The sequence below is a fragment of the Chiloscyllium punctatum genome, chromosome 4 (genome assembly GCF_047496795.1).
Source record: "Chiloscyllium punctatum isolate Juve2018m chromosome 4, sChiPun1.3, whole genome shotgun sequence".
In the NCBI taxonomy this organism is placed as follows: Eukaryota; Metazoa; Chordata; class Chondrichthyes; order Orectolobiformes; family Hemiscylliidae; genus Chiloscyllium; species Chiloscyllium punctatum.
The window spans coordinates 92148376-92163603 of NC_092742.1; positions in this window are offsets into that span (position 1 = coordinate 92148376).

A 15228-nucleotide genomic window follows, 5' to 3' on the forward strand; every position below is an offset into this window, starting at 1 on the left:
CACCGTGCCACCTACAATATAGTAAGCATTTAGCTACAAGAGGGCACCCAAACATGTTGGCATTCTTACCTGACAACAATCTACCGATCTCAAGTTTGAAAGTTCCAGGTGCACCCATCCCCCCCAGCCTTTCTTGGAGGGCGGGGTAAAGAGTTTTAGATTTCCACTAAACACTTTTATTGAAAGATAAACAGTTCCAGAGTTTCCTCTTGAACAGCCTCCGGCTAATCAAATGCTCATTCGGATGTCAGGGCTGGCCTGATAGACTGAACGGTCTCTTTCTGTGCTGTATCACCTCTATAACTCTGTGTTAACACAAGGGAACACAGCCATGTTTAAGCAAACTGAGGTAATCTCTTGGCAGGAAGAACACATCAGGTGCCTTCCTGGACATTTCACAAGATCATCAAGGTTTAGGCAACGTGGTTGGGAGGGGGGGGGCGGGGCTTTATGGATGAGAAGGCTATGAAGTCAGTGGCAATGTGAAAACTGCACAAGTTTAACAGAAGTGTTTAAAGGGGAACCTACAAATCATGGAAGTAGGAAATGAGAACTGAAATTGTCGGGAATGCAAAACGAGGCCCAAGAGTGTTTGTAAGGAGAAAAGGCAGGTTAATATTTAACATACTAGATCCTGGTCCAAAACTGGAAACCAAATCCTTTAAATAAGGCCAGACAAGTAAAACATGGTGGAGGCACAGGGCAAATGTAAGTCCCCAGCAAACGCTATGTTAATGAGACAGAGCCAACTGAGTGTGTATCTTATGGAAATTTCCCGGATAGTGATATATAGGATAGGGCAGGGGAAGGTAAATCTGGAAAGCTGTCCCATGTCGAATTGCTATGGTAGAACATGCTCAACTATTATATTAAATGTTAACTTCATCACTGGTAGACGGAGGTTCCTCAAAAGCCAAGACTGATCATCACAGGGAACAGACTCCTGGACAGGACTGTGTAGACAACTGAAGCCAATGAAGAAATGGAGGGGAGGGGGGGGGGGGGGGGGGGGGAGCATAGTGGCACAGCACCAGGGACCCGAGTTTGATTCCAGCCTCGGGCGACTGTCTGTGTGGAGTTTGCACATTCGCCCCGTGTTTGCGTAGGTTTCCTCCGGGTGCTCCGGTTTCCTCCCACAGTCTAAAAATGTGCAGATTAGGTGAATTGGCCATGCTAAATTGCTCATAATTTTAGATGCATCAGTTGAAAGGAAATGGGTCTGGGTGGGGTACTCTTCGGAGGGTCGGTGTGGACTTGTTGGGCCAAAGGGCCTGTTTCCACACTGTAGGGAATTTAATCTAACTGGCTGAGATAATCGAAAGAAAATAAGCCTTTTTGGATAGATAAACTAAGATAGGCTGAATGGCCTTGCTCTTCTGTCTCTGTGTTTGAAACTTGAGTCCAGGTTCTGCGGTAGTGGTATGGGGAGGAGTTAAGGGCAGTAGGGAGGTTGCAGTTTCCCACTGTGCCTCTGACTGTGGGCTCCCACTCCCCATAGCAGAGAACAAAGTAGCAGTATGGCTGTGGAGTGCATCCTGACTCTTTAGATGATTTAGAATCATAGAGATGTACAGCACCGAAACAGACCATTTGGTCTAACTCATCCATGCCGACCAAATATTCTAACCTAATCTAGTCCCATTTGCCAGCACTTGGCCCATATCCCTCTAAACCCTTCCTATTCATATATCCATCCAGATGCCTTTTAAAATGCTGTAATTGTACCAGCCTCCACCACTTCCTCTAGTAGCTCATTCCATACCCGTACCACCCTCTGCGTGAAAAAGTTGCCCCTTCGGTCTCTTCCATATATTTCCCCTCTCACCCTAAACCTATGGCCTCTAGTTCTGGACTCCCCGAACCCAGGGAAAAGACTTTGTCTATTTACCCTATCCACGCCCCTCATGAGTTTATAAACCTCTATAAGGCCACCCCTCAGCCTCCGACGCTCCAGGGAAAACAGCCCCAGCCTGTTCAGCCTCTCCCTACAAATCCTCCAACCCTGGCAACATCCTTGTAAGTCTTTTTTTTTATTGTCACACGTATTTTGATAGAAACTACAGTGAAAAGTGTTGTAGAGTGTCACCACTCTCCAACATCATCTTAAGACACATAAAAGCAAACCAAAACATAGAATATAAAGGCAAAACAAAAATGATGAGACACACAGATCCTGCTGAAATTTGTACTGAGCAGTGCTGATGGTCAAAGGAAGCTACCTGTTAGCAGCACAATGCTGGGAAACTGCCTCCAGAGGGTTAAAAGCCTCACACAGAGATACTGTTAATTCATCACAGGTCAGGGAGAGGTACTGTATAAGAACCACCCTTAATGAGGTAATACTTACTGTAGGTAGTCAGAGGGTTTTTCCCAGAGTGGATGAAATGATTGCACAGTGGCCGATATGCCGCCACCAATCACTTTATTTATTTGTGCACAGTACACTGCCTGTGTGGCCAGCCAGCTCAGAGCCAGTCACCTGAACTGAGGAGATTCTAACTCTCTTGGTCATATTGGTCAGCCAGGGCCCAGTTTAACAGCCCCAGTCAAGGATCTCATAGTCAACAAGAGCCAGCTGTTCCAATCATTATAATGGAAAGGTCAGTTACAAGACGGGACAGGTTCAAGGAGAGAAGGGGAAAGTTTGGGGGAGAAGTGTGGGCAGGCTGTCTGTGTGGAGTTTGCACATTCTCCCCATGACCGCGTGGGTTTCCTCCGGGTGCTCTGGTTTCCTCCCACAATCCAAAGATGTGCAGCTCAGGTGAATTGCTAAATTGCCCATTACTCAGCGGTACATATGGGGACTGGGTCTGAGTGGGTTGCTCTTCCGAGGGTTGGTATGGACTTGTTGGGCCGAAGGGCCTGTTTCTATACTGTAAGTAATCTAATCTAAACTAATCAAACTTGCCCTGGACAAGAACTGTGTCAATTCCTCACTGTTATTGCTGTGCTGAAAGGATAAGGTGCTGAGGACAGGTTCTATTGACTAAGCCTGCATTCCCTGGGTGTAGACGATTCAGCGCGGTCTAACTGAGGTATTTAGGAAAAAGAATTTGAAGGAAACTTGAATCATAACGACCTTGGTGGAAAATGGCAGAAATACAAGTGTAAATTGTCATGGTATGATTATCCTCCGCTGGTTTTGAAGCCTGACCAGTCGAACAACAAAGTAGATATGTAGGCTGGGTTACACAACGACGAGAAAAGAGGAGAAAGTGGCGACTGCAGATGCTGGAAATCAGAGCTGAAAAATGTGTTGCTGGAAAAGCGCAGGAGGTCAGGCAGCATCCAAGGAGCAGGAGAATTGACGTTTCGGGCATAAGCCCTTCTTCAGGAATGAGGAAAGTGTGCCAAGCAGGCTAAGGTAAAAGGTAGGGAGGAGGGACTTGGGGAAGGCGCGTTGGGAATGCGATAGGTGGAAGGAGGTTAAGGTGAGGGTGATAGGCCGGGGAGGGGGTAGGGGGAAGAAGATTGCAGGTCAAGAAGGCGGTGCTAAGACCGAGGGTTGGGACTGAGATAAGGTGGGAGGAGGGGAAATGAGGAAGCTGGAGAAATCTGCATTCATCCCCTGTGGTTGGAGGGTTCCCAGGCGGAAGATGAAGCGCTCTTCCTCCAGGCATCGTGTTGCCATGGTCTGGCGATGGAGGAGGCCAAGGACCTGCATGTCCTTCGCGGAGTGGGAGGGGGAGTTAAAGTGTTCAACCACGGGGCGGTTGGGTTGGTTGGTGCAGGTGTACCAGATATGCACAAGTTCCACAAGTAGGCGGCCTGTCTCCCCAATATAGAGGAGGCCACATCGGGTGCAGCAGATGCAATAAATGATGTGTGTGGAGGTACAGGCGAATTTGTGACGGATATGGAAGTATCCCTTGGGGCCTTGGAGGGAGGTAAGGGGGGAGGTGTGGGCGCAAGTTTTGCATTTCTTGCAGTTGCAGGGGAAGGTGCCGGGAGTGGAGGTTGGGTTGGTGGGAGGTGTGGACCTGACGAGGGAGTCACGGAGGGAGTGGTCTTTTCGGAACGCTGATAGGGGAGGGGAGGGAAAAATATCCCTGGTGGTGGGGTCCGTTTGGAGGTGGCGGAAATGATGAAGGAAAAGAGACAAAGAGAAAATATATGATCTTGGCATTGCTGCAAGAAGAAAAATCCGGAATATTTTGAGAGACCTTTCAATTGGATATTGATGCAAGTTTGAATTAGAATTATTGGATGGATAAAAACGTGGATCTGTTAAATGCATATGAGGTGTCATCAGAAGCAGATGGATCTTGGAAAACAGATTATTCCATGGAAGAATATATCAAGGAGTTTAATAAGTTGTATAAAAATGTCAATGAAATTCAATTTGAGGATCTCTGGATCAGGGGCTTTACAGAAATCCAAACTCAAGATTGTCTTCAACTATTCCAAACTGTAAACTCAGTTCCCTATTTTGTTTCAATTTCTTTGCCTGTCTTGGATTTTCTTATTTTCACTTTCAGCCAACAGCGCACCTTCTGCAGACTCAGCTTTTGATGCTTTGTTTCTTTTCTTACCCCATTTCCACTCCCGTTAGTCCTGTAAGACTCACCCTTTGTCATTCAATCTCTCCTATCTTCCACACTATCACTGACCTTCCGTCCCCCCTTGTCCTGTGCTGTCTTACAGCCTTAACATTTCCCAGCCATAGAGATGTACAGCACGGAAACAGACCCTTCGGTCCATCTCATCCATGCCGACCAGATATCCTAAACTAATTTAGTCCCATTTGCCAGCACTTGGCCCATATCCCTCTAAACCCTTCCTATTCATATACCCAACCAGATCCCTTTTAAATGTTGTAATTGTCCCAGACTCCACCACTTCCTCTGGCAGCCCATTTCAAACACACACCACCCTCTGTGTGAAAAAGTTGCCCCTTAGGTCCCTTTTATATCTTTACCCTCTCACCGTAAACATACACCCTCTAGTTTTGGACCCTCCTGGGGAAAAAGACCTTGGCTGTTCATCCTATTTATGCCCCCCATAATTTCATAAACCTCTTTAAGGTCACCCCCTCAGCCTCCAATGCTCTAGAGAAAACAGTCCTCTCCCTCCAACCCTGGCAACATCCTCGTAAATCTTTTCTGCACATTTTCCTCAGCGTTAGACATGTATTAATGACATTGTTTGATAAGAATGAGAAAGAAGAAAAAAAGAAAATTGTCCTAAAGTTATCGTACATGCGAAAGCTTAAAAATGCTGTTAAAGGGTGTAGCTATGTTCGATGAAGTGTCTTTAAGACCAGTAGAACAGATTAGTATGATGTGTGAAATTTGTAAACCCTATATTGCTGCATCCTATTAGAAGCCTTCCACTGGGATGTCATCTTAACAAAGTCACTGTTACGGATCTAAAGATATGGAACTAAGAAGGGAATTTTTACATCCTGTGTTATATGAATCTCTATTTAGTTTTTCTGTCATCAGATGTAGACAGGACTTGGCCTTAAGCTACTGACCTTGGAACTAGCCAGACTATAGTGGAAAAGAATGGTAGGTCCCTGGTTGGAATTTAACTGCTGTTCTGACCAGTTTTAGAAATCCCCTTTTATGTGTGTATGCACGATGGTATGCCTATGTTGGTGCTATTCTGCACTTCTGGCCTCTTGCCCACTTCCTTCATCCCACATCAATGACCACGCCTTCAGCTGTCATGCGCCAAGCTCTGAAATTCCCTCCCCGACCCACACCTTTCCGTCACTCCCTGAAACCGAGTCCACTGCCCATACTTTTGGTCAGCTGCCTTGTGTGGTTATGGCCAATTTTGTTCAGTAACTGTAAAGTGCCTCAGAATGTTTTATTGTGTTGAAAGCACTGTACAAGTGCAATTGTTTGTTTGTGTCTATGGAGCATGTGGGAACTTATGTCTGTATTTGATTATGTCTGCGCATATACATGTTGAACAGTCTATGTCCATGTATGTGTGTATATGTGTGAGCTGGTGTGTGTATCATGTTAATGTGTCTGTACCTGTGCAGGCCTGTGTATCTTAGAATTGCAACAGCATTTGGAGTCTTTTAATTCAGTGCCATAACCCTGCATATCCTATTTATTTAGATTATCATACAACTTCCTGTTGAATGATTCAATTAAACCTGCCTCCACTACATGCCCGAACCCTGGAACCGTGTCAAAAAAAATTCCCGCTTTTTTTTGCAAATCGTTTTAAAATCTTGTCTTCTGATTTGCAATCCTTTTTTTTAAAACCTGGAACAATTTCTCCCTATCCCTTCTCTTCAGATGTCTCCGGAATTGGAAAACTTCTATCAGGGTCTCCCCTCTGCCTCCTCCTCTCCATGGAAAACAATACCAGCTTCTCATCTCTGGAACCACAATCATAAACCTCTCTGAATCCCGAAGGTGTGGAAGCAGGCAATTCAGCCCATCAAATCCACACTGATCCACCGAAGAGCATCCCATCCAGACCCACCCCACCACCTGATGCCTGCATTTCCCATGGCTAGCCCACTTGGCCTGCACGTGTCAGCATGACGAATCCACCTAAACTTGCACATCTTGGGACTGTGGGAGGAAATTGGAGCACCCGGAGGAAACCCACGCAGACACAGGGAGAATGTGCAAACTCCACACAGACAGTTGCCCGAAGGTGGGATCGAAACCGGGTCCCTGCTAGTATGAGGCAGCAGTGCTAACCATTCATTCACCATGCCACACTTCTGTATTCTCTCCAGTATGTTCACGTCTTCCTTGCAGTGTGCTGTATAGAACTGTGCACAATACTCCAGCTGAGATCTAATGTGTCCAATATAGATTCAGCATAACCTCTCTGCTATTCTCATCAACAGGAGAAAGTGAGGACTGCAGATGATGGAGATCAGAGTCGAGAGTGTGGCGCTGGAAAAGCACAGCAGGTCAGGCAGCATCTGAGAAGCAGGAGAGTTGACGTTTCAGGCACAAGCCCTTTACCAGGAATGTTTGGAGGGTGGGGGGGGGAAGGAGGCTGAGAGATAAATAGGTGGGGGGGGGGGGGTGTGGCTGGGTGGGAACGCAAAGGATGGATGTAGGTGGGGGTGATGCTGATAGGTCAGAGCTGAGGGTGGAGCGGATAGGTGGGAAGGAAGATGAACAGGTAGGATAGTTCAAGAGGGTGGTGCTGAGCTGGAGGGTTGGATTGGGATAAGGTGGTGGGGAGGGGAGATGTGGAAACTGGTGAAATCGACATTGATTCCTTGTGATTGGAGTGTCCCAAGGCGAAAGATGAGGTGTTCTTCCTCCATGCGTTGGGTGGCTAGAGTCTGGCAGTGAAGGAGGCCCAGGACTTGCATGTCCTTGGCAGGCTGGGAGAAGGAGTTGAAGTGTTCGACCACAGGGCAGTGGGATTGTTTTGTGCGTGTGTCCCAGAGTTGTGCCCTGAAATGTCCCGTAAGTTGGCGTCCTGTCTCCCCAATGTAGAGGAGACCACATCGAGAGCAACGGACACTGTACATGAGGTGTGTGGAGGTGCAGGAAAATCTCTGTCAGATGTGGAAGGATCCTTTTGGGGCCTTGGATGGAGGTGAGGGGGGAGATCTGTGCACTGGATATACACCACTTGCGGTGGCAAGGGAAGGTGCTGGGAGTGGTGGGTGGGTTGGTGGGTGTGGGGTGGGGACCTAACGAGGGAGTCGCAGGGGGAATGGTCTCTGCAGAACACAGATGGGGGGTGGGGAGGGAAATGTATCTCTGGTGGTGGGGTCTGACTGTAGGTGTCAGAAATGGTGGGGGATGATGCTTTGTAGGATGTAGATTAGTGGGATGGAAGGCGAGAACTGGGATGGGATTCAATCCTTGTTGTGGTTGGCAGGAAGTGGAGGAGATGTGTTGAAGGGCATTGTTGACCATGTGGGAGGGATGCTCTTTGGAGGATCAGTGTGGACTCACCGGCCTGCTTCCACACTGTAGGGATTCTATCATTTATCAACTCTCAGCTCTTCCCGTCGCTGAGTTTCTCTTTTGTCACCATGGTCTGGACAGCACCTTCCTTTTCCAGGAAAATACAAAGCAAAGGTCCTAGTTAAGACCTCAGCCACGTCTCTTGGCTCTTTGTATAAAACATCTTCATGGTCCATAATTGGCCCTTTTACCTCCCCTTTACTGCTGATGTAAAGCTTAAAGAAGAGATTTCCCTTTATCTTAGCTGCCAGTCCTTCTTTATGATCCCTCTTCACTTCACTGACTTGCTTTTTCCCTTCCCTTGTGAACCTTTTTCATTCACCTCCATTTTATTTAGTACCTGTCCCAATCAGACACTTTCCTTCTTTAAATCATTCATTTTCAATCTCCTTTACCACCCAGGGAGCTCTGGATTTGTTTTTGCTCTACCTTTCCGTTTTGAGGAACTATACGTTGACCGTGTTTCGAGCATCTCCTTTGTGAAGGTAGCCCATTGGAACTGAAGATTGCAGGAGAAGCTAATGAGCTGTGGCAGCTCCATCTTTGCCCCATTGAAGTCCGCTGGACCAGTTGAACTTTCTTACTCTGAATTGGTCAATGTCCTGTACCTGCATCATTGTAAACTTTATGATACAAAGATTACTGCCACCCACCGCAAGCCCCTCACACCCCCAAAAGATTTCCCCACTGTCATTTGATTGACTTGGCCCACCTCAGTCCCAAGAATCAGGTCTAGCAGTGCCTTCCTGGACATATAGTGCTGTACAGAATTCTCCAAAACATGTGGCACAGTAGCCAAGTGGTCAGCACTGCCACCTCGCAGTGTCAGGGATCTGGGTTTGGTTCCAGCCTCGGGCGACTGTCTGTGTGGAGTTTACACATTCTCCCCACGTTTGTGTGGGTTTTCTATAAGTGCTCCGGTTTCCTCCCACAGTCCAAAGATTTGAGGGTTAAGTAGATTGTCCATAGTACCCAGGGATTTGCAGGTTAGATGGACTGGCCATGCTAAATTGCCCATAGTATCCAGGGATGTGCAGGTTAGATGGATTGGTCATGTTAAATTGCCCATGGTATCCAGGGATGCATAGGCTCCGTGGATCAGCCCTGGGTAATGTGGGTTTACAGGGACAGGATACATGGGGAATGCTGTTTGGATGGTCAGTGTGGACCCAAAATGCCTCCTCCCACACTGTAGGGATTCTATTTCACGTACCTGCATTCATGTGAGAAGTCTGGGTAAATCTCTGTTTTTTTTTGGAATGCACAAAGAATTTAAGTGCATGGGCTCTTTAAAGTTCTGTAAGCTTGCATTCCTACTATTGGGTACTGAGAAACTTCCAGGGAACGCTGCTTGTGAATATCCATACGCACGTGTTTGCAGCTGAACACAAGCTCGATTCTGCAATTCGCAAGTCAGCTTTGTATTACAGTGCTTCACCGTATATCATCTTCATCAAAGTTGTTTATGGCCCACCCTCTGCAAACAAAGCCAAACCTCTGTAATATGTTATGGTGACACTGCAGCAAAAGATATTCAGCTGTTTACGTGCGGTGAATGTTCGATTAAGCGTGTACAATCTGTTCAGTTCAGTTCTGTAAAAGACCACGCCCAGGCCAGTTGAGAAAATCAAACAAGTCAGCGCAATCTACAAGAACGCGCAAGAAGTCCCTTGCAGAGTACAACACTATTAAACTTGTTCCATCATTCAGTCGCATTGGACTCAACTGAACAGTTCTGCTCGGCACTACACAGCCCTTAACCAACATCACGAAACGCAGAAAATCTGGCCGTTATTGTTTTGTGGGACATCATCACACACAGACTGACAGCTGTGTTCTTTAATGCAGTGACTAGATTTTAAAATACTTCAACATCCGAGCTGATAACTCACTCCCTGCTATCCATTATTCTATATATAAACAATCTGACCCCTCGATTAGATTCCAGTCTGTAACTTACTCTTGTGTATCCATTGTTCTTTATATAAACCATCTGAACCCATCCATTAGATTTCAGTCTGTATCTCACTCCCAGTGTTACATTGTTCAATATAGAAACCATCTGAACTCCTCGATTCACAGCTGGGGTGTCCTGTTCTGAGAAATGACAATCTCACCTTTTCAGTTGTACCCGTCCAGTGATACCAAAGAAGATTCTAGCCTTGAGATTTTGAGCATCACTGCGTTTGCCGTATGGTTGTAAAATGGGAAAACTGAGAATCAATTTAGCAGGGCAGATACTCTACCAGAAGCATAATTCTCAATTCAGTACACTACTGGGCTGGAGCTCTCATGCCAACTCAACTTCTAAAAACAACTTCCAATCAACCTGCTCAGAGATGGTATGATACACTTCTGGAAAAAGATGGGACTTTTTAGATTAGATTCCCTACACTGTGGAAACAGGCCCTTCGGCCCAACCAGTCCACACCGACCCTTTGAAGAGTAACCCACCCAGACCCATTTCCCTCTGACTAATGCACCTAACACTACGGGAAATTGAGCATGGCCAATTCACCTGCCCTGCACATCTTTGGACTGTGGGAAGAAATCCACACAGACACGGGGAGAACGTGCAAACTCCACACAGCCCGAGGCTGGAATTGAACCTGGGACCTTGGTGCTGTGAGGCAGCAGTGCTAACCACTGAACCACCATGCTGAACTCAGGCCTTCTGGCTCAAAGGGAGGGATGCTACCACTGCACCACAAGAACCTCAACTTTTACACTTGCTGAAATCAGCCTTGAATTGACATATCCAGGTCACAAGGGACCAAACTACGGCTGTCCTTAAATGGTCTTCTACAGGTTGTAGAAGAGAAAGGCCTGAAACCATTGAAAATTCACTCTCCGTTTCTAAAACAAAATCCATTCACATGATAAGGGCGTTTCTGGCTGGGCCAGTATTTATTGCCCATCCTGGGTTGCCCAGAAGGCTGTTTAAGAGTCAACCACATTGCTATGGGTCTGGAGTGACATGGAGGCCAGACCAGGGAAGGATGGCAGTTTCCTTCCCGAAAGGGCGTTAGTGAACCAGATGGGTTTTTCCCCAACAATCGACATCATTTAATTATAGCCTTTTTTAAAAAAAAGTTGAATTCAAATTCCACCATCTGCCACGGCAGGATTGGAACACTGAGCCCCAGGTCTTTGGGTGAATAGTCCACTGATAAGACCAGTAACCCACGGCTTCCTGATGTGTTGTGGCTTGTCTTTATTCTTGCACCCATACACCATCACCCTACCATCCCTCCCACAACACATCGCTTTTGTTTATCAGCTTCCAGCTGACCCTGGGGTGGCCTGTTAGCATCCACAGTTGACCAGAATTATGGTGACTGGAGTTCCTCTTCTCTGACACACTGCAAGCACTTCTCCCTCATTATGGGTACACTATATGTTTAACTCCTCAGAGATAAAAGCAGGATTCCAATGGAGACAAAATCAGGGAAACAATCCTAACTGGAAGCCGGGAAAGCAGTCCTGCATTCCAACAGGACAGTCTCACACATTTCTGCCTCAGTCTCTGGGCTCTGTGAGCATTGCAGAACTGCTTATTACTAGCTGCCTTTGAATCGGGGCTTCAATAGGCTCTCTGTGGAAAGAATCAATCACTAATCTTCAGCAGGGCCCAGAGGCCGACAGCAAATTAAAAAGATAATGAGTTGTGAAGGGCAGAGGGCCCTAATCAGGAGCTCTTCCACACACCCATTCTCATTATCTGGACTCTGCTTAGAATGGACAAGGCAAGATGTTGTTTGCCGTCATGAATGATGCCTCCATGTTGCAGTCTGATAGTTTGCAGTTTGTTTGACTAGGGGGGGAAAGGGCCTTGAGAAACTGCGACAAAAGGGAATCTCACGCAGCATTCAAAACCGAGGAACATTCCACGGCTGGAGAAAGGGATAATGAAGCATGTGAGAGAGAGAGAGAGAGAGAGAAAGAAAGAGTGAGATAGAGAGAGAGAGAAATAGTGAGAGAGAGAGTGTGTGTGTGAGAGAGAGAAGGGGACAGAGAGAGAAGGGAAGAGAGTGAGAGAGAGAGTGAGAGAGAAAGAGAGAGAGAAGGGAAGAGAGTGAGAGAAAGAGTGAGAGAGAGAAGGGAAGAGAGTGAGAGAAAGAGAGAGAGAGAGTGAGAGAAAGTGTGTGTGAGAGAGAAGGGAAGAGAGAGAGAGAGAGAGAGACTGAGAGAGAGAGAGACAGTGTAATGCTCCCATCCCAGCTCTCATTCAGAGGTGCACGAGCTCATCCCGCTGCTGCAAGTCACCAGGGAGGTAGCCTTTCAGGACTTTGCCCACTATCTCATCGCCGCAAAGGTCAGGACCCAGTTCCCAATGAAGGTGTGTTGGGTGTTTTACCAAGAGAGATTTATCCGAGGATGGACATTGTGGATGAGGTGGAGGGAAGAGGTCAGGTTGATCAAGCACTGAGGGTGGTGTCTACCTGTCACCTACAGGGACTGATGTACGATCAGAGTGCCCATAGTCCAATGCTCCTACATACACTGCCCTGATCCCTACAATGTGGAAGCAGGCCACTCAGCCCATCAAGTGTATACTGACCCCTCCGAAGAGCTTCGCACCCAACTACCCTATCCCTGTAAGCCTGCATTTCCTCTCGCTAACCCACCTAGCCTGCACATCCCTAGACACTGGGCAATTCGGCACAGCCAATTCACCTAACCTGCACCTCTTTGGACTGTGGGAGGAAACATACACAGACACAGGAAGAACATGCAAACTCACACAGACAATCACCCAAGGTTGGAATTGAACCCAGGCCCCTGGTGCTATGAGGCAGCAGTGCTAACCACTGAGCCACCATTCCACATGCTGTGCTGATCTTTGTTCCCAACAGACATGATCTGTGTCCTTGTACACATAACATTAATTATATCCTCACCAATGGGTGGGATTTTACTTCTTGGTGGTGGTGTGAACTGGGCATTGCCATCAGCTTTCGTTATTCCGAAATTGTTACCCATTAAAACACAGCTCGGTATGAGAGAGCAGTAGACACTCCTGTCTCACTGTTGCTAACAGCATTTAAAAGGCCAATGTGAATATTGTCATTGCTCTCTTTCACTAAGGGCAATGACAGAGAAATAGCCTGGATTTCTTTGGCTCTGGAGGGTATGGTCTCCATCACAGCAGAACAGAACAAACCCACCATCCTGTCAGGGAAGATGTTTACAAATATGGTCACTCTTCATCCTGCCCTGACCAGCTTCTTTCAGAGGGGTCCCACACTGACACAATGCTGCCAATCCAAGAAGCTGATGGAACAAGTTTCCAAATCCCTGTGGTAGTCCATCATTCTACTTTAGCCTTTAATTCCACGGTGATGTTCCGGCAGGCTCAAGCCTGTGGAATGTGATGTTTCCCGTGGAAGTGTTGCTAAGCTTCCCCTGGCACCTCGGAAGTGAATGATAAAATGGTAGTCCCATCAAGGGCGTCCAAACATGAGGTGATCTGTCGGTGTTGTGTCACCAGCAAACGTATGGAGGAGCTGAATGGACAGGATAGGCGGATGGAGAAAGTTATTGGTGTGAACTCCAACCCGATTTTAGTCGAATTACTCCTATTCCAGATCTCTCTGTAGTCTCTCTCCATGGGATTGGCACAGGTTTCTCATGCGAACTGTCAGGTTTTTCCTTCCTCGACTTTTCCCTCACACTAACCAGTATGTGTTGCATTTTGAATTTAGATAAACAGCAACTGTGAAGAAGGGAAATTCGAAAACCAGTACTGGAATATTTAAATGATGATACTTGACTTCGACTAGTTCAGTCTGGCAATGATTTTTTAAAAAAATTCATGAAATGTAGGCATTGCTGGTTGGGCCGGCATTTATTGCCCGTCCCTAGTTGCCCCCTTGAGAAGGTGGTGGTGAGCTGCCATCTTGAACTGCTGCAGCCCAGCTGCTGTAGGTTGACCCACAATGCCATTAGGGAGAGAGTTCCAGGATATTGTCCCAGTAGCAGTGAGGGAATGGCGATATATTTCCAAGTCAGGATGGTGAGTGGTGTGGTGGTGGTGGTGTTCCCAGGCATCTGCTGCCCTTGTCCTTCTACATGGAAGTATGGAGCTGCCACTGCTGGACTGGGGTGGGCAAGCTGTCAGAAGCCACACGACACCAGGTTGTAGCCCAACAGGTTTATTTGGAATCACAAGCTTTCAGAGCGCTGTTCCTTCATCAGGTGAAGCATCACTCCTAAAGCTTGTGATTTCAAATAAACCTGTTGGGCTACAACCTGGTGTTGTGTGACTGCTGACCTAAGTGGAAGTGACCATGGGTTTGGAATGTGCTGTCTGAGGATCTTTAGTGCAGGGCATCTTGTAGATAGTACACTCCGCTGCTACTGAGCGTCAGTGGTGAAGGGAGGGGATGTGGTGCCAGTCAATTGGGCTCCTGGATTGTGTAAAGCTTCTTGAGTGTTGATGAGATTCCCTACAGTGTGGAAACAGGCCCTTCAGCCCAACAAATCCACACCGACCCTCCAAAGAGTAGCCCACCCAGACCCATTCCCCTCTGATTAATGCACCTAATACTACGGGCAATTTAGAACCTTTCGGAAACGTGGGAAGAAACCCACACAGACATGGGAAGAATGTGCAAACTCCACACAGTTGACTGAGGTGGGAATTGAACCTGGGTCCATGGTGCTGTGAGGCAGCAGTGCTAACCACTGAGCCACCGTACCCCCCACCCCCTATTGTTGGGGCTGCACTCAACCAGGCAAGTGGGGAATATTCCATCACAGTCCAGACTCATGCCTTGGAGGTGGTGGACAGGCTTCGGGGAGTCAGGAGGTGAGTTACTCCCTGAAGTATTCCAAGCCTCTGACCTGCTCTTGTAGCCACAGTGTCTATATGGGGAGTCCAGTTGAGGGAATGGTAACCTCCAGGATGTTGATAGTGGGGGATTCAGTGATGGTAATGCCATTGATGTCAAGAAGCAGTGGTTAGATTGACTCTTTTGGAGATGGTCAATTCCTGATATGTGTGGTGTGAATGTTACTTGCCACCTGTCAGCCTAAGCCTGGATATTGCCCAGATCTTGTTGCATTTGAACATGGACAGCTTCAGTGTCTGAGGAGTTGTGAATATTGCTGAAAGTTGTGCAACCATCAACGAACATCTCCCCTTCTGACCTTATGATGGAGAGAAGGTCATTGATGAAGCAGCTGCAGATGGTTGGGCCAAGGACAATACCCTGAGGAGCTCCTATAGAGATGTCCTGGAGCTAAGGTGACTGACCTCCAACAACCACAAACACCTTCCTATGTGCCAGACAACCAGTGGAGGGTTTACCCCCAA